Raw genomic sequence first — 20,539 nt, 5'->3', positions numbered from 1 at the left:
GGTGCATGCTCGTATCTCTCTGAGAGATTTGTTTGAACAACTGTTAGAACTTGTGTGGTGTTAATTATGAGCACTGTCGCCAGAGGTGGGAAAGCACTATTGTGGGCCAGCACCCTTCTGTGCTACATATTGTACAAGCATAGGAGAAGAAAGCCTGACTGGGGCCGAACAGTCTGCAGACTTGGCTTGTATGCGTTTTCACTGGTGAGTTTGCAATTTAAATCATGCTGCTGATATCTTAAAGCTCCGCCGTCATACGTACATATGCATTTCATATGCGTTCCTGGTATAACAAACCATCATAGTACATGGACACTCAAAGGTTGCAGATGTGAACATTTTTATCGCTAAGAATGAGCTCCAAAATTTAAATTTAGATTCACTGCTTATTTCTCTAGAACCTTTTGAGGACTCTAGATCTGCAACTTCTGTTTTATGCCTGTCTGCTAAGAAATCATGTCTTGCAAATAAAATATTACATAGAAAATGGACAGAACGAGCCATCCTTTTCCCAGCTTTTAAAAATAAACTAATTGAATTTCCTGCTACTGAGGAATTTATAGATAACCTTATAAGCCCCACAGCACCTTTGAGTCACCAGAGAAAGTTAAGATGAGAGTGTGCTGTTTAAAAAAAAAAAAAAAAAAAAAAGGGATCTTGATAGGTTTAAACTGCTTTGGGACAAGCGGAATGTTTTTATTGAGGTTTCTATAGAAATCCTCTAGAAAAGAAGAAAAAGTGCAAAATACAGTATTACCTTGCAGAACGCTTCCTTTTTTGAAGTATTTTCATTTGATGTTTTGCAACTGTAATGCCAAAATGGTATTTTAATAATGTGATGTAGCAAAAAAGGAATCAGAAAACTGTACGTGGAGCTTTCAGTGTTGCTTGTGGCTTCATCCTCATCTTCAAACAAACTGATATATCCCACAGCAAAACAAAATCTTAGCTCAAAGGAGATGAAAAGGAAGACAGAAAGGCCTGGGCTGAATTATGAATGAAGTGGAAGAATTAATTTATTCACTTACAGCAGTTGACAGTCATAGTATGAGAGAGATTTGATGAATTTTTAACTGTCTTTATCATCACTTAAACATTGGGAAGCCCTGAATATGTGTTTTTTATTTCATTGCACTGGGGTAAAAAGGTTGCGTCAAAACTAAGACCATTGCCAGACATGCTTAATAGGGTCTTTCAGATAATAGAAAAGCAACTTAATTATTTTAGTTGTCTGCTTAATGTGCTAACTTTAAACAGAGTGCGAAAGTGTGTTTTTGTTGCATACAAAAGAAGAAGATTGAACTGGCCTCCCAGCCCCTCCCCACCACCACCTCACGTACACCTCTTCCAGAAGAGAGTCCTTAACTTCTCATGCAGGCCATCCTGTCTTCTGTTTCTTTATTTTTATGTGTGCGGCTTACAGCTGACATTGATCTACCTCTTGTGAGTACTTTGGACTTCCACACTTTCAGCATAGTTTTGGCACCAGCTCATCATTCCTCTGAGTGGGGGTCAGGGTGGCTGTGATTCTGTCCTGTTTGTAATGGAGTTCATTCATTCTCTCCCTCCTTCCCTCCCTCTCTCCATATGTATAGTGAAGCCTTAAAGTTTTTAAGGCTTCTGTTACGTATGTTCTGAGATTACCTGATTGTAAAAGAATTCTAGTGTAAATGAAGATGGGAACCACCAGTTTCAATGGAAAGTTTGTCTATTCTGCTGTTCTTAGTCGGTCCCAGAAATGTCCTCAGCCAGCCTGAGTCACGTGAGCTACATTTCCTTGTTGCTTGCACTGAGCTGCTTATTTTTAAATGTATCTCAGGTTCCTCTGTTGAACTCCTCCAGGAGTCTGTCTAGACAGCCTCTCTCTTTCTGAACTTACTTTCTACTTCTCAACAATAACTAGGAAGGAGGGCTGAGGGGGCTCAGGGACCAGGAATTACAGGATTGCTGTGGGCAGATTTTTGCAGTCTATCCTATTCCTCGATAGGGCGAGGCAAGGGAGTGAGCAGGGCTGGGTCAGCCTCAGACCTTAAGTTCCACAGAGCCCCCCAGGGCTGCATAGGAGAAGTGGACCTGAGGACTGTACCTGCATGTGGTTGGCAGGTCTGGGCCTGCAGAGGTCCATAAAGATTAATCACAGTCATCATTGTAGATCCCAGATGATCACAACCAGTTCTATACCCTACTTCCACAAAACTTTCTTAAGGTAGGAACATGGTTAACTATGAAGATTGTTTTTTAGGAGATGGTTCCTGTGCTTGAAGTGCCCTTGGACTTAAAGAACTCTCTCTGAAGTATGGACTCTTATGTCTTCCGTATTTTGAGCTGCAATTAGAGCTAATGGAATGTTTTTTACTGATCAGCCTTTAAAATCTCATCAGGCTAATGTGATTTGTGTACTCGGTGTGTGCATTTCATCTACATTTTTGTTATCTGCCAAAGTGTAAACTACGTAATGAACTGGAATGCTGTGTTCTAACCTAGCAGATAAATCATCATCGTTTCAGGTATCATCCTGGTAATATTACTAAGAGGTCTGTGGCAAGTTGTTTTGACTGTGGTACTAGGGGGATTTCAGCTTTGGGAATCAGTGCTGTAGAAAACAATGTTTCTCTATCTCCTTTACTGTAGAGTGAATAGAAAAGAGGGAATGGAGGATTTTTACTTTCCACTTTTTTAAAAACTTTGCTAGTATTGCCATGAAACTGAGCAAATGGGGGAGCTGGATCCAGTTAATGGAGCAAAGCTGCTCCATGCCTTGAGCTTCTCCACTGTAAGATCTTTTTGAGAACAGCAGCAGGATGTTTGCTAGACTTCCCATAAAACAACAAGGACTACAGAAACAGCTCAGCTTGGAGAAGTAGCTGGCCTTTCGTCAATCAGAATCTGATTGTTTCATTACCTGCGTGATGGGTGGGTGGGTGCCGGGAATAATTGGTAAATAAATAAAATGCTTGAAACTCATGAGATGTCTTCAGTGACCTGAAGTGAGTTCAGACCATGCTTTTATAACTGTTACAATATTTTGGACAATTTCTTATGGAGATCTGGTTGTAGGTGGTGATACCATTTAGAAATAATGGCACTGGCCATCGTGGTTTTTTTTTTAAAAAAAAAAAAAAAAAAAAGATGTGGCCACGTAGCTCAGGAGGACAGTGCTACTCACCATTATAGCAGCTGCAGTTGGGCCGTAGGTCCTTTAATTGTTCTTAACTAAGTCAATAGAATGTGAGCGCCCTATATGAAAACAGTGAAAGAATGCCTTGAGAGCATTGACATTTATATCCAGATGGGAATTTTAAGGAGTGGGATGTTGAAAGAGAATGCAGACTAAAATGCATGCTTTTCAATATAAGGAAAAGCAATATTTACTGTTCATTCTGAGTGGCATGGTAATATATTTGAAGTATGAAATATTTTGCAGATGATCTAGGGAAGAGTTTGAGAAGGACTGCAAAATTTAGCAGTTGCATCCAAGAGGCAGCTGCCAACGTGCTCTGTTAAGTGTGCAGAAGTGAGAAGAACTATCTTGGTGATTGCTTGGACTGTTTAGTGGATTTGGAAGCCATTTCTCCTTTAAAAAGTAATAGAAAGAAGTGTCAGAACCATCAAGAATCTTTGGAAATCATTGTCCATAGACAGTATTATGTTATGTGTAATATATATCTGGTGTTTTCTTGATAGTATGTTTTGGTGCAAAATAAAGTTTTATATGAATGCACATTGCGTCCAGGGTGCCAGTCAGCCTACAGACTTAAAAATCTGGCAGCATACCTAATACACAGAGTGCACTGCAGTTGGGATAAGTAGCACGCGCAGCATCTGGCATCTCTTTACTTAAAGTAGCTAAACCGTTGCACGTATTTTTGCACATCTTGCACATCTTAGGTCTCTTTTTTTTTTAACCTTTAAAAAATTAGTAGGAGAAGAAAGGCAGCACTGGTGTTATAGCCCAGGGCCACCTACTTTCATGTCAAGCCCTTAATCTGTTGGAACGAGTGTTTAGCAATATTAACACTGTTTCTATTTATAAAACTTAATAGTGGTTCATCAGCCTTTGTTTAATGCTCAGCTACTGTTTGGTGCCTCCCATCTTTGGACAGATACTTTTGTAGTATTGTCAGCCACAGAGCTAGCTGTAAATAGAATGCAGTTACTTTAATTCTTTTAATTATTTTTCCTTTTTGTGCATACTGTGAGCATTTCATTATAAAAATAACTATTCTCAAACTGCTCTAGCCATTGTATTCATTTGATTATTATTTGCCGCTAAATGTAGTGTTTACAGTAGTTTTGGCATTGTTCCTCCTAATCAGGAAGTAAACACATTTCTTTTAGCATTTTGCATTGCTTTAGTATACATTTATTCCAATTCTTAAGTTTTACATTTGCCGTTATGTTAAGAAAGAGAATAATTTATTTTGTATTTATTAGATAATTACCTTTTTATTCATGGTCTGTGTCAAACTAAATTTGCATGAAAATTGGAATTCAATTAATGCAGAATCACAGTTTAAAACTGTTTTTATTACTTTCAAATTAAGGTTTCAGCAACTGGAAAGGTATTAGATATCTTTAATGATGAATTAGAAAAGAAAAACCTAAAAGCATTTTTATGTTTCAGTTTAACAGAATTAAGGTAAAAGTTTTGATGTGTCACAGAAATAGAAGGACTTGATTTTTGGAAATGGATGAAGTAAATACCATTCTGATTAAGCTTTAGGCTTCAGTTACTCATATATGTTTTATTGTATGCTGTCACTTTCAGTGGCAGGAGTTTGTGCCTGTGCCATTCTATTCACCCCTTGTGCACTTGATGCTGTGTTTTGGGAACCTGTCACCCAGGTATGGTCCTGTTTTAGAAAGTTTCATTTCTTATGTTAAGTGTTGCTGTCTGTGCGTTTGGATCGGATCTTTTTGGTTAAGTGCTCTTTGCCTTAGTATGTACGAGGAGATTTGGGTTTTTTTTCCCCTCAATTTAAATAAATACAGGAAATTTTAGCTGTAGACTGACGTACATCCATCTCTAACTTTGAACAGGTTTATGTTTTGGAAAACTGTTTTTATAAAACAGAATTAGGCTTTGGTTATTTTGTTTACCCTCTATATTTGCCTCTTCCCAAGCGGAATCTAAATAGTTGAGGCACTAACTCTTGAGAATTCAACAGAAGCGAAGAAGGGGCTAGACTTGCACAAGTATGAGGAGGCTATTTAATGTGGCATGTCCGCTGTGTAATTACTGGGATTAAAATGCGTCTTCCACTGTGAAATGTCTGTCTTGAAATTTTTCTTTCATACTGTCAAATAGATTTTGTTAAAGATATGTTTTTGAGCATTGTCCCTTCCCCAAAATGAATTATTTTGAATGATTGGATTCTGCAAGCTTTTAAAAACAAAACATTTTGTTTGAAATGCATGTTCTATTTATGAAAGACTGAACCATAGCTGAGCGCCTACTAGACAAACCTGCCAGATGGGAGATGTGAAGGAAATGAGTTTTGCATACCAGGGCATGAACAATGTAGCCCTTTTTGTACTTGTACATCAAGGTTTGTAGTCATGTTCCATGTTCAGTCTATGGCTTGTATGCATATGTTAATTTTTGGTATCATATTTTGTTTCAAATTTTCTGGGTTTGCACTGGTTCATGACTCTGCTCCTTTATCTGTACTTTCTGCAGCTCCCTGGACTGTTAGAGAAGCTGAGATTTAAATTAGCATCAATTCTTATAATAACAAATACAGTTCTAAATTTACGGTGCATAAGCATTTAGGAGAAAAGGGGTGTCTGACACAGTTTAATAGCGGTAGGAGTTTGTTTAAGAAGAGAAGCACCAGAGGTCAGAATTAAGTTTGAAATTAACTTCTTGTGGTATTAGAGATTTAAAAAAGGCAGGGGGAGGAACCTCTCCACTTGCATACATGTATTCACTCGCACACAAATATTTCCACTCTCTCTGTGATATAAAACACAAAAGCCTTGGGCAAGTGCCTAATTAATCATAAAAATGACTCTTATTAAGCAAACAAGTGGGTTTGTCATGCTGGGAGAATCGTGCATGCTTTAAGCTGTTGCTCGATGTGATCAGAATGAGCAGCAAGAGCATTTGGCTTCACTGTCACTTGTAAGAAGTGAAGAATCCCTCTTTGCAGGAAAGTTGCTTTTTAGCTGGGTGGGAGAATGGGGGACAGACCATTGCTTTGGCTCTTGGAGTAGTAATCGCAGCTGTATTAATGGCCACTAAAAATGCTTGTGCGGAAGTTTGCAGCAGGGCGCAGACTGAGGTGCCAACTTTTACTAATAGAATAAGAGGATTGTTTGAAGATTTGGACATGCTGCCTTTCAATTTGTTATGCCACATTTGTTCACTGACCTGAAAAAGCATAATTTCAGCGTGCCTGAAATCTAATTGTGCTTAGGTATAGTTGACTAGAACACTTGCTGCTAGCTTGATGCCAGCAGGCTCGTGCAGCAAGTGTCCAAGTGTTTGCACTCTCAGTGCCAAGGAGCTTGTGCAGCAAGACCCGTGCATTTCCCCAAGGAAATGTCTCATAGAAGATTCATGCATTTCCCAAAGAAAAAAGAAGCAACTTGGTTTAGGTGTGAGGAGTTGATGTCAGCTAAAAGGTAGAAGTGGATTTCACAATCAGACCCCTCTGATTAGCTTTTTAAAGATATGTAGGTGTCTGCTAGCTTTCTAAGACCTTGAACTAGGAAAGCAGCTGAGTACTTGATGAATCCATCCTTTTCAGGGAAGCACGTAAGTACAAACTTAAGTTCTGAACTTAAGTACAAAACTGCCCTGGCTGGAGAAGGTGACAAATTTTGTATGACTTCTAAGGGAATCTCGTCCAAGCGAGACCATGAGTACACATGAGCACATCTATAACGGGCTTTGAAATAAAGATTATCACTTCAAGGTGGGAAGTGATTGTTATCAAGAAAGAGGGGAAGGAGAAGGGGATGAGTGAAGGGAGCAAGAGGCATGGGAAGAAGGTTGTGGGCTGCAGCTGCCTTCACAGTCATAAAAAGAATTGCAGTTCTTTATACCAGACTGGCACTAATTTTGTGGAAGACTAAAAATATGCCTTTCTGTAGAGGGAGCTCTAGTAACAAACCCGTGTTTGCCAGCATTTGTCTCGCACTAATACCTTGATCTAATCCAGTATTGCATATCTTGCAGTGTCTGAGGCAAGTATACTAAGCAAGTTGTGAAAGGATTTACAGTGTGAAATATTTGGGATATGACAGCAAAATTTAATCTTTGATATAAACAGTGTCACAACCCCCATTATAATTATGCACTGAAGCAGACTGAGATGAAGATTTTACCATCACATCTATACTGATCTTTCTTTGCTGGTTTAGACCAGCAGCAAAAATCATTCAGGGATACATGCCTTTGTGCTAAACAAAGCTACATTTAAAAACGAAACAAGAAAAAGGGCAGCAATACTAAATACAGTTATTTCTTAGGTTTAGGTGAGGTTAACATGCCACCACCTTGAGAGAAAGCACAGCAGAGGAAAACTTTATTCTTAAAGGTAGGGCAGACAAATTTCTGTTTATCAGTCATCGATGTGGAGAGGTGGTAAGTATCGATAACTTTATTTGAAGTCAAGAGAAGCAGATGCTCAGATTCCCAGAACTCTTGTCATTGCATCTTTTGTTCATACTCAGAGAACATTATTACCTGCAAAAACTAGTTTACATGTCTGAACATCTCTGCTGTATTTCTGGAGTGGGGTGGGATTTTACAAATTTGTGAATTTGGCTTCATTTCAGTTGCAGAAACCTGAAAACTCCTGCCTATATCTTCTGAAATTTTCTTACCGATAATTGTGTGTGTGTGTGTGTGTTTTTTTAAAAATATACACCTATGTATATATTTTTAAATTTTGTTAACTTACTGTTGCAATGATTGGTCATAGTAACTAACCCAGCTGGCTGTGATCTAAACTTTGTGTACTACGTGGGTTTGTGAATGCTGTATCACTCGCATTGAATGTCACGGAGAGATCATTTGGCCTTTACAGCAGCATCAGATTGTTGTGGTTTTGTAAGAGGCTCCACAATACTTGATTCCTTGCTTGAAGGCCAAGTTCCTAGAATCAGGTAATTCTTAGAAGTAAAAATTAGAGAATTACTGCTTTGCTTGAAAACAAAATCCTTTAGCTTAAAATAGCCTCCCCGTGGGAGGGCAAGGGCAAAAAAAGTACTTCATGGAAGATGCAAAGTAATCCTCTTTAGGAAAGGGATGGTACAGCAATGGTGGGGGTTCAGTGATCCCAGAAGCTTCTTATGGTCTTATAATCCTGGTCCTCGTTCTTGGCAAGGAGAAACTTGGAAGGGTCAGCTAAATGAATCTAAATAGTTCAAAAAGTGAAAGGCAAATGAAGGTATTGTATTGATATAGATTATATATAATTTATGTAATATATATTTATATCAGTGTTGAGATTTTTTGGAATCTGGCTTATTAATACTGAACTCTTGGGATTGGCAATATTGTATAAGTAATAGGAATTTCATTGTCAGTCATTCTAGTAATGTCCATGTGCTCCTAGTTCCTGTGATGTAATTGCATTATTTTTAATAATTGTAGTAAAATAATAGCAGGTGTTCCTTCATGAAAGTACAACTGGCTGGTAGGCCTTTCTGGGTTTCAGATGGAGGGTCGGGCTGTACGCTTACTATAGTAAGAGAGGAAATCATGCTCGAGGCTCTTTGTCTCTGGTTCTTTTTTTCCACAACAGGTATTTGCTTGAGAATCTAAAATCAGACAAGGAAATTATAACAGCTGTGTTTGCTTTGTGCAAATCATTATCTTGGCTTATTGCATATATTAGTAATGAATCAAGTCTTCTAAATGAAATTTCTTAGACATTAATAGATTCAATTTTGTATTGCTTCAAAATCTTTTCAATTTAATCCTTCAAGTGAAGTGGAACACCTTTTTAAAAAACAAGCTAAATGCAGAAGGAAAGAAAAAACAACTCTTATCTGCCAAGCTCTTTTTAATTAGAATGACAATTTTCTTAACTGTAAAATGTATATTCCTCAAGACCCACTTTCAAAGCCCCAAATTAGAGGGTGTTACACATCACAGTCTGATCTGAATATAAGGTGACATATTTCAACACATACTCGGTGAAAATTTCCCAGTGTCCGTGTACATTTCCATGACAGACTAATGAGCTGCAGAGTATATATTATCTTAAAAAATCATAAAGATTTGTTTTCCGTTGATATATTTCAGTGACTTTTCTGCATGCAGTGGCATGCACCAGCACTCATCCAGCATTGAGTTCCCAGCTGGTTAGTAATAAACACCTTTCCAGGCTATTTTCCCTTTGGAATTTAATTTTTTTTCCTGTTTTTCCAGTGTGTCCATGTGGGTAAAACTTCATCAGTCCTGCTAGCACAAATATTATATTCTACAGTGTTTTGTGAGCTTATTGTGGATATGAAGGCTGTTTTTGTTCACCCTGAAATCTGCAATCTACTGTCATTAACTCTACAGCTTTCTGTACTTATGCGGCAATTTCTGTTCTTTTATAGGTTCTGAGGCTGATTTTATGTCTCAAATTCAATTTGGATATTAATTTCAAAAGCTGCATGTTTTACATATTACAAAGTAATACAAGTTATGTCCATTACATAATAAAAACCAAAGGGAAAAGACAAAACTCTCTTCCCTGTAAAGATTCTCAGAGATTAAGCTGCTAAGATTTCACTGTCTGTAGGAGAAATAAAGTACTTTGGAGAGACATCTGGATGTAAGAGAAGCAGCATCCCTGAAAGCACTGGGCAATGTTAGCCTGTCTCTGTTGCTAATGCTATCCCAAGACTGGCAAAGTCTTGCCCATCTATTGTAGATGTGCTGTTTTATAGAGGGTGTAATTTTAACTTTGAAACAAGGAAAAGACCAGCTGCTTTATTGCTTGGAGACTTTGAGTCAAGATTGGTACCTTTACTGACAGAGATACTACAGCCATATATGTTCTTGCAGGGTCCGGTAGCAGATCACACTAGTGAGTATAATAATGCTTTTTGTGAGACAGCGCAGATTTTACGGGTCTAGCTAATGAATTGATGGGTTTTGAAATCTCGAGTGTGTTGTATGACTTTGTGGTGTTGGAAGTGGTAGGTGATACTGTGTTATCATGGGAGAAGAGCGTTGATCGCCTTTTCTCCTTGGCACAAAATCTGCCTTTCCTTTTTATGAGTTTCTTCAAAGCTGTTTTATGACACTTTTTTCCTAGGTGTGGTTTTCATAATGCTATTCTGAGGGGGATTGATTCCATCAACTTTTTAATGGAATTGACAGGCTTTTACAGTCCTGTTGCCTTCTCCCACCCCCAATGCAAGAAATAACAAGCGAGGACTAGTCACTAGGTCTTTTCTAAAAACTGTGATCAACACTTACCTGTCTTTCTCTCTGACTTAGACTGTTTGTGTGATTACAACTACCAAAAAATTCCTGATTTTCCACCGCAAGTTTTCCTCCTGAGGCTATGGCGATTTTCTTGAAACAGTAGAAGTGGGAGAAAGTACTTAAGCTAAAGAATAATGTTGGCCCTTGGAAAAAGTGAAAACACCTAAGTGTGTTTAGGTAGGATATTAGAAGAGAATTTCAAATAATTGATTCCAGAGCAGTCTTCCAAGTGGGAGCAGTGGACAGTAAAAACAAATTGATTTGGAGCTGAAGTAGATCACCTAGTACAAAAAAGGTTGAGGTAAGTGCTTCCAGGAGCAGGATGGTATGCTGCTGGCCCAGGAGCTTCCCCTCTGGTGCTGCGTCACACAGAATTCAGATCAAAATGTTGGTAATAAGTAGAAAAAATATCAAAACTGTCTGAGTGGCTCAGCACTAAACTTTCTAGAAATGCAAGCTCTGTCAAAGGCCTGTGCCAAATGCTTTAGAGGGAGATATCGGAACCCGAGGGCAGAATGTGGTCCTCATATCGCGTTGAATCCTGATTGTTAACGTGCATGATGGGCTCCAGCCGTCCACCATGAGATTTAATACAGCTTCCAGATATACAAACTACAGTAGTTCTGATGGAATAGAGAGCAGTCCTGTGGTGTTTCCTGCTTTGGAAGTGTGGGGGGGTGTGATGATCTGGATGCTGCAGTTTGTTCTCGGTTCTGCTGTTCTCTGCTTAAGAAAAGTCAGTTCCACTACCAGCGCCAGAAATGTGCCATCCTGCAGAGAGGGAGCCAGAGACATAAAGGCGTAGCTGTGCTCTGAGCCCTTGCTGAGGTCTCACTCCAGAACTTGACTTCCTTTTGCTGTCTGTGCCGTACCTTCTCTTGGGATAAACAAGAGATATTGAAATCCGACTGCTACTTGACGCATTGAATTAATGTTGAAGGTTGAATGAGTTTGTGTTTAAAAGATCCCAATTGGATGGCAGCCTGAGGCTTTGCTTTTCACGTAGTTATCCTGATTTCCTCCTCCTGTTGTGAAGCAAACATTATATGCAGATGCATTCACCGTTGGCTTCATCGGGGCTAGGATTTCACTTATGCTTGCCACTAAAGCTAGAGAAATCTGTTCTTGGATGACTGCTGCATATCAGCTGATTGGCAAAATATGCCTTGGGTGGATGTCATGATTCAGAGAAAATGGATGAACTTCCGTGACTTCCAGGTTGCTCAAATGGATTGTCATTTGACGACACTTACCAACTGAAGAGTGGGAAGATAGGCCTGCATACAGAAAAACAGCCGGCATAAGGAGACATGAAAGAATATATCAAGTAAAGTCCTGCTTTAGTGCATGTTTTCTTATGTCTTCTTGTGACTCCCTGACTATTTACGTTGTTCAGATTCCGCGAAAATTCTTCTGGGAGCATCTGGTGAGATCCAGTTGCCTTCTGTATATCTTTACTGTGAAGATGATGCAGAATTTGCTTCCTGTGTGCTCAGAGTTTGCCATTATATATTCTAAACACTATCTTAACTTCATTTCAGCTATCTGCTTTCAACCCGGCACCTGAAAAGAAGAGCAAAGACTGGAATATTCCTTAGTTGCTGAGAAATTTTGCTGCTTAGGTGAGAGCTGTTTGTACTGAAACTAGCTAAATAGAGACCAGATGAGAATGTTTACCTTGCTGACAAATGGAGAAAAATAGACCACGTGGAGTCTGTCTGTCTTCTGCTCCGATATCCCCAGTCAGTACTTGCAAAGGGTGACATTGTGCCCACCAGCTCTTTAAATAGTAAGAATCTTCTGTTTTTGAGAGGGAAATGCTAACACAATTCAAATGAGTTTAAACCAACTTGTTTCTTTAAATAATACGTTACTCAGACTATTGGGTTTGCGGGCATAAGGCATGTGTGTGTTTGAATAATATTCAAAGGATGTTCTTTTACCCATATTTATTTGAAGTACACATTTTATTATGATTATTATTATTATTTTTTACTTTCCTGCTTCCTCTGTGCTCCTCTATCTTTATAGTGAATTCAGGGAGATGCTACATCTGAAAATCTAACAGCTCAATCTGAAATAGAATGTCATCATCAGCTTAATATTCTTGATAAAGGTAGGCCTGTCAGAGAGGGAAAAAAAAAAAAAGGAAAAAAAAAAAGGAAAAAAAAAGAACCTTTGACTTAGGCTGTTTTTTAAGATGTGTGTTATTGTTTGCGTGGCCTGTATGCTACTGTAGAGCTGTGAAGACATCAGTGGTAGGACTGGATTCATTTTAAATGGAAAGCTAGCAGTGGGATGACCTGCTCACAATAAGTAGCATGAAGAGCTCTTGATCCCTGAATGGACAGCTTAATCTATTTTATACTGCAGTTTCCTATCAGTAAAATGGGGATAATTGCATTCTACTGCCCTCAGGGGTGCTGTGAGGGTAAATGCATTATAGGTTGTGGTGTGTTTAGATGCATTTGCCAGAAGAGCTGTAAAAATACTAGGCAAGAGAATCAATTTCACAGAGGATAGGAGAATCCAAAGCAAAGACAGGAATGTACTTATCAGAGGCTTTGAGATCTAATTATGGTCCGACACGTCATAGTGTTTTGTATTCTAAAATATTTCAGCTCGAGTGTACAATTAACAGTAAGTCATACTGTGCACAAAATCAGGATTTGCAGAAACCTTTGGCTTTGTGCTGGTTGCTAGGGCTGTCGCTGTCGCTTTCCCACCATCCAAATCCATACGGTTCTGCAGCAGCAGAGAAGCTCTCCGTAGCTGGGCTCCCCTGCGCTGTGCTGACCCACAGGACTCTCCTGTTAGTGCCTTGAAGCTGCAGTCTTTAGTGGAAATGAATCTTGGTGTTTGGGGCATCCTTGGCTGCATTGCCCTAGCTGGGACACCCGGTGTGGGTTCTCTGAAGTCTTGATTTCCAGGAGAAAACAGGGTGTGTTCAGTGTCAGAAGGGACGTGTTTGTGGAGCTCTTTGAAATACTGTAATGATATGGAAACACATGATGTTGTTGTTGTTGTTGTTGTTATGCAGCAGACAATTTAAAAAGTTCTAGGGCAAGGAGGTTCCCCTAGTTGCAGTGATTTTTCAGGAAATTCACAAATAGTAATATATTTTCTGTGAGTATATTTCAGCTGGCTGACACTGGAAGAAGCTTTTCAGGCAATGTTACTGCAAAATGCAAGTGAAAAGAGTGCAGCCGGCTTTTCACAGAAAGTGCAAAGTGCCTTTGTGATAGAGTTGTAAACTGCTAGTGTTTTCTGACCTCTAAGCTTTGGCGGTATTGGCAGAGTCCTGCTGGGGAAAACTTCTCACACTGGGTCAAGGTAAAATCAAAATAAGTCTTTGTTGTCCCTACTGTGAGACATTCAACCTGCTACTACTTTTCCTTTTGGCAGGAGCTCAGAAGTCACAATATCCAACACGTGCAAATAATGTTACTAATTTAATTAAGCAAGCCACATGAAATTGTAGTTCATGGTCAAGAGTTTAGACTTTTTGTTTGTTGGAATTACATCAATAGCTAATTAAAAGCATTACATAATTGCTTTTGGTTACACAGAAGGAGGAGTATGTCGTCTGCAGATCTATTTATGTGATCTTGATTGTGGCAGAATCTGAGTATTTAATGAACTTCTGTGTGTTTATCTTGAGTGCCCCAGTGAGAGAGGAAATACTCCACTTGACAGTTGTAGAGCTGAGGCATGGTGAGGACAAAGGTCAGAACATTTGTAATTTAATTACAAAGACATGTGTGGCAGCAAGCTGACTACAGTTCAAGTTCAAGACCAAAAAATAAGGCTTGGACTGCTGTTGCATTTATTATACAAGTCAATATAAGGGTTAATAGAAGTCAAATCTGCAAATTCTTGTGATAGAGTGGGAAGTATCTTTGTCTGATGACTCTGTGAACATGAGACCTAGGTAGTGAGGCTTGTAATTTCTGCAGTACAATTTCGGCTCTTCTCTCATGAGTTCCTAGTCTTCTAATGTCCTGTTGTGCATTTCTCTTCTTCCTCTCCTCTTACCCAAAACCAAAATATGTGAAGGGTAAAGGAGGGATCAGAAAACCAGAGATGCTTTTTCTCTATCTTCAGGACTAATTTTTTCCAGTTTGTTACATTTGTATCAGTGGCCAGTACCTGACAATTAATTGCCTTGTGTTCTTTCATCTCAGGTTTAACAGTCATGCTGCACATTAAACTGATCTGGTATCATGGGCCAGAATTTAAAGAAGTGTATATGCTTGGATGTATGGAGGAATTGCTGAGCAGCCTCTAGCCTGATAGATGTGCAGGTCAGCATTGTCAGATTTTAGACAATGAGATTGGCCTGGAAAGGATTACTTTTGTCAGTCCTCTAGTTTTTGAGCCATTAAGGACTCAAAGTTTTGAGCTTAATCTGCACGTAACTGCAGGACTTTAGGAGCTGAGGATTTGAGGAAGAACAACAGAAATGATCCACATGTGACAACGGGCAGTCGTTTATCATGGCAAAGCCATCTGAGTTGGCACTGTGATGCTGTGGAATGGAGCAGATCACAACCCTACTTTTTCAGCAGGGATGGAAAAATAGGATGGGAATAAAGGACCTGACTGTGTCCTGACAGATTCAGTGTCCTGGTCTCTGTGCTAACTGCAGCGGTATAAGCCCATGTGCATGAGTTTGGAAAAAGGCATGAGAAATAGCAGAAGGTTGTGATCACAGTGCCCGTGTTCAGTACGAGCACCACCTGATCAATACCCCCACAGAAACCAAGTGGTCCCGCTTGAGGGGAGCAGTGCCTCACCAAAGAAAGAGCTGGAGTGTGTCTGGAAGCCCACGCTGCGGATCTTGGAAATCAGCTTCCGTTCCAGCTGCATTGTGGATGCCGAAATGAGTTTGTAAAGCGTAGTGTTTCCAACTGACAAAATACCAAACACGTTTTTAAATGTTATTTAAAAACATGCATTGAAAGACAAGAGAAACTGTCAACGGTACTTCAATTTGATGACAGTTATTTTGATCTTTTATATTCTTAGAACCTTTTGCAGGCAGTTTCCTGCAGATGCATCTGTGAACGTTGTAATTGATATGCACTAGTTGTTGCTTGTGGTTCTGAGGGAAGTTTTGGAATTGTTTTTGCAATGTTACTTTTGGCATGTATTTGTTTTCAAGCATGATTTGCCTAGAGAATAACCTTCTACTTACCCTGTGGTAGAAGGTCACAGATTAAGAATTGTAGGAATAAGCTTTAACTGTGGCACGTTCTAGTTAGCTTGTAATGTATTTAAGTACTTAAATATTTTAAGCAGAGTTAACTTGTAATATGTTTAAGTATTTAAATATTTTAAGCAGGTATCAGTTATACAGAAAACGTGAAACTTGTTTCACGCAAATTTCTTTGAGATATGAAACAATACAGAGGATTCGCTGGCACGCTGAAGGCGAAATCTGATTATCTACTTAAAATGAAATACACAAACAATACAGATGACTCAGAGTTTTCAGATGTGCTTTCAAGCCTGCACAAGGGAAATGGATGCTTAAATCCTATTAATTTAGTGGGAATTGGGTGTCCATGTCTAGAAGAGCTTTGAAGTTTAAGCCTTTATGCAAATTAGATGGGTTAGTCCATTTGTGCTGGATAATAACACCCTGTTCCTTGGTTGAGGGGAAAGTATTTGTGAGAGGATGCCAGGAAAGGGGATTTCTTTCTTATTTGCGAGCTCCAAATCACCTTCCATTCTGGAAGTATTGGAGCTGCATAAAGACTGGAAGTTTTTTTGATTGTGAGGGAAACTTTTCATTTTGTATTTTGTTTAATAAAAAGGATTGAAAATGGAATGCAGCTTTATACTGAGTTGAAATCTGAAGGGCTATTTCTTCTGTTGTTCTTCCATCTCTGTTTTTCTCATCTGTCTCCTCTTCCCATGTGCAGTGTAGAAAGGGAACCCGCAAGAACCAGAAGTTTAGAAAGTCATGAAGAGCAGAGTGTGTAATTCCATCTGACGTGAATGGAGGGATTTTTGTGTTCAAAGATGATGAAACATTGTGAACTTTTTCACAGTGAAAATGTTGCTATAATTTGAAAAGCCCCATTTTGTCATTTAAAAAAAAAAGGGGGGGGAGGAGGAATCGTACCTAGAATTTTCCAAAGAGGAAAAATGTTTATTGGGCCTTTCTGTCTGCTGCTGGTTTATCCCTATAAAACTCAGTCACCTCCATTCATTGAGAGATACTGTGCTTCACAGGATAGTATTCCGGACATACAGTTGGGTTGCTTGTGCAAGTGCATATTAGGAAGGTTGAAGGTAGTCATTTGAAGCTTTCGTAAGTTTGAAAACTTAACTTCTGTTTAGCATCACTCCTGCTTTTCATTGAATTCCTGCGTGGTGCTTTTCATTATAGCGTCCTGACTTCTTCAGGAATCACATTGCCTGCTATTTAGGCGCTTACAGTGATATTACCTTTCTGTACTGCTGTATGAGCAGAGGGCAGCTTTCAGCTCTAGACTGTTCTTTTACCCTCTTCTCTTTGCTGTTTGACCTTTCTTTGTTGGTTTTGCTTCCTTTTTTGCAAAGCCCTGTGGCATGCTTTCAGAAGAGACCCGTCAAAGTAATCTTTTCAAGCTTATCAACAGAGCTTCTAAAGTAAGAAGGGTGATCACCACAGGCCACAGAAGATGTCTTTCCATAAGCCAATAAGTGTTGCTCCTTCAGTGGTTATATTTACCTGTGCCACTTCCTCCTCTTTCAAATCCTTATCAGTCCTTTTCCTCTCTCTTTGCAACTCAGTGTCTCACCCCCCCGTTTTAAATTAACGCTTTCCCCCTTTGTGCTGAGTCCTCTTCATGTGGGTTTGCACAGTCTTTCTTTCCCCCATCTCATATGCATGTACTTTCTTTGCTTCTCTTTTGAAACCAAGTTTTATTATGTGTTCATACCTGCATTCCTGCTCTTTTGTAAGTGCTCTTCTTACAGAATTCTTGTCATGAATTTTCAGTGCTTTCTTCATCCTTAGGGTTTAATATAGGGTTAAAGTGAGTGTGTGCATCCCTAGGAACTCTCAAAGAGTTTTTCCCTGTGTTATTTATAGGTGGTTATAAATAATATTAGTTATACTGATGATTTTGTGAAAAAGACATTCTCTCTCCTTTGAATTAATTAGCTAATGCAGAGCTGAAGGTTGTCCAGCAGATGCACAAAAAGATGCAATATCCTTCTTGAAATTAAAGAGCTTTGGGGGTAGGTGCACTGAAATTTGTTTACAATAAGTAATAACTCTTTTTTAATATATCAGCTGTGAAGTTGTCAGTTTCTTTGGAAAATAGCTGAGGTCATTCCAGGGTTAGCAATTAATTTCTTTCATATTAATGAATGTATCGGTGGCTATGGATTGCTAACTGGGTAGGGTTTTTATTATTTATTTTCAAATTTTCTATTCAAATTTATGTAAATTCCCTGCTGCAGCCTGTTGAGTGCCTGTGCTATCTGCTTGCCTGCCTACCTCAGAAAAGCCACCTGGGGCCTGGTTGTGTGAAGATACCCAGACAGTTCCACAGTTGCATATACAGTTGCCCTGGACATTGCTGCTAACGTGGGCCATTTGTCACCCTTTTAGTGGCTCTCATAGCCGAATTGTTCACACAGTTTGTAGCAGAAGTCTAAAGGATCCAATTTTGAGTTCAAAAGGTGATAAAGGAGAGCTTTCGTTGTTAACTGCTTTGAGATTTATTTCTAACCAACTGCTTGTCATTGATCCTGTTGTGGCCTGTTGTCATCAGTAGAAGCCATCCCATTGACCTATGGTATGGGAAGTATTCAAAGTCTCTCAAGGGTAGTGGAAAGACTCCCTGTGATCTCTGGAAGCTTTGGATCAAGCCCTGAGAGATTCCGGAACGGAGCCTTGTCTCTGCTCTTCCCTGCTGGGCTTCTCAGTAGCTGCTCTCTGGAGCCCAGTGGCAGACTTGAAGTCCTGGGAAGCTGCAGGAACCTCATGTTTTTCTGAAACAGGGAAGCAGGGAGCAAGTGGGGACTATGAGAAGGTTTGCTGAGGTCACTCAGCAGTAGTGAATAAAAGCGCCGTAGTGATTTAGTAGTAGCTGCTTGACTGGTGAAAAGCAAGGGGGAGGACTGAGAAGCCAGTAGTACTTGATAGCGGGTATTCAAGCTATTATTTTCCGAAAGATAAGGCTTTTCAATGCAGTTGCTCATAAAAAATGCAAATGTCAGAAGGAGAAGGTGGGAGATGGATGGTATGTCTGAATTGCAGTGCGCCTGGGGCTACGTGCAGACAACCCTCTCACTCAGAACCACTCTTAAAGGCATGAGCCAAGCCTTTTATATTGCTAACAAGACCTATTTGCTGGCCCTGTCCTCATGTCCCTGCTCACATACTGACACTTCAATCTACAAGCAATCCACTTAAGTATATAAAAATGTTTTTAATAACCTTTTTTGCTCTCCTCTAGCTCAAATTTTCTACCAGCAGAATCAAATGAATGGGAAATAATGTACCAAATCACCTCTAGCATGTGAGTTTCTCTCCCTAAAAACAGAAAAGTGTCAGATGCAGCAGGTAATGTGCTAGAGACTTTACTGGGACTATGGGGGTAGTGCTTGTATGGTGCTGCTTTGACAAGTAGGAGAATAAAGCCCTAAGACAGACACGCAGGATAATTAAAAGTGGCAGAAGCAGTCCCTGAAATGCATGCTGTTTAATCATCAGCTTCCTATCATCATCATCGTCGTCTCTTCTTATGGCTCACCAGAAATCTTGCCTAAAGCTCTTTTTATTGAGTATTGTGGTGACGCACAGGTAGAAATGCCAGCAGTGAATTGATGTAGCTAATTAGAAGATGGGATATTTTGCAGGACTTCCGATGTTTCGGTTTCACCACGTTCCTCATAACCAGAGCTTGCCAGTCACTTGCTCCTTGAAGAAAAACAAGCCAAAACCCAATAAACCATAGATGGCCTTCCTGGAATTAAGCCTCAGAAAAACAAAGACTAAGTAGGCACTGAAGCCTGATTTATCTACAAATGGAATTGACAGGAATAATTTATCATTTGGAATCTTGCTACTGAGGGGTTTATTGAAGAACAAACCACGGTGGATGTTACTTTTGTCTTACATTTTCTTCCTGCATACAGTTTGGTTTATTTTTCATTGTGAAATGAGCATGCCTTATTATTCTGTTTCAAATATCTTGGAAGCCAAGATGAAAAATCAATAACACATAACACAAATTGATCAATATAAAATGCTTAAATAAAACACCCAGCAACAAAGACAAATGTTAACTGATAGTTAAAATAATAAGAGTAGGACTCTTTAATAGTTCTTTCCAAAGCAGTTTCTGTCACGCATTCCCATTGATCAAACTCTGGGTTTACCACAGGACTTTCCTGCGAGTTCTGAAGTATATTTTATATTCTAATAAATACAAATATATATATATATATATAAAATGTATATATGTATATTCATTCTTGAAATTTGAAAATTGAAATTTCTTGAAATTTCCTGTGAGGATAAATGACAGGTTTTTCATCTTGCTGAGTGCTTTAATCTCCAAAGAACAACAGATTTAAGTGTGTGGTGACAAGGACCAAGTTCAGTGAAATCATTATATTACTTTCAATGTTGCATCCAGATGGAAAGCATTTTGCTATCCTGACTCATCACAAGTCACACACTTTCATAAGGAATCTTCAGGTTGGATAACAAACAAAAAAGGCCTAGCATCCATTTAGACATTTAAATAAGCAGGTGCATTTCCAAGGGTCCTGGGTATTTCCTTGTGGACCTCATCCATGCGTGTAAATAGGCAGATGGATTTTCCAAAGAGCTCAATACACAGCAGCCCTTATGGAAAATAAAGGGAAATAACCTCTTATTTCAGCAGGGCATTTTGAAAACCTGTCACCTTCATTTTGTTGGCCAGTTAGGAGCTGAACTTGTTTGGAGATCTGCCCAATATTGTGGGTATTGAACATTTTGGAAGAATTAGCTTTAATCTGTGGGAAACTGGACAAGTTTTGCCTCCCCCCCTTTTTTTTCTTCCTCCCCACACTTAAGAAATAATTCTTGGGCATAGGTGGATGTTTTCT

Source organism: Apteryx mantelli, chromosome 5, assembly GCF_036417845.1.
Source record: "Apteryx mantelli isolate bAptMan1 chromosome 5, bAptMan1.hap1, whole genome shotgun sequence".
NCBI lineage: Eukaryota > Metazoa > Chordata > Aves > Apterygiformes > Apterygidae > Apteryx > Apteryx mantelli.
Note: the sequence above shows the minus strand (reverse complement) of the source record.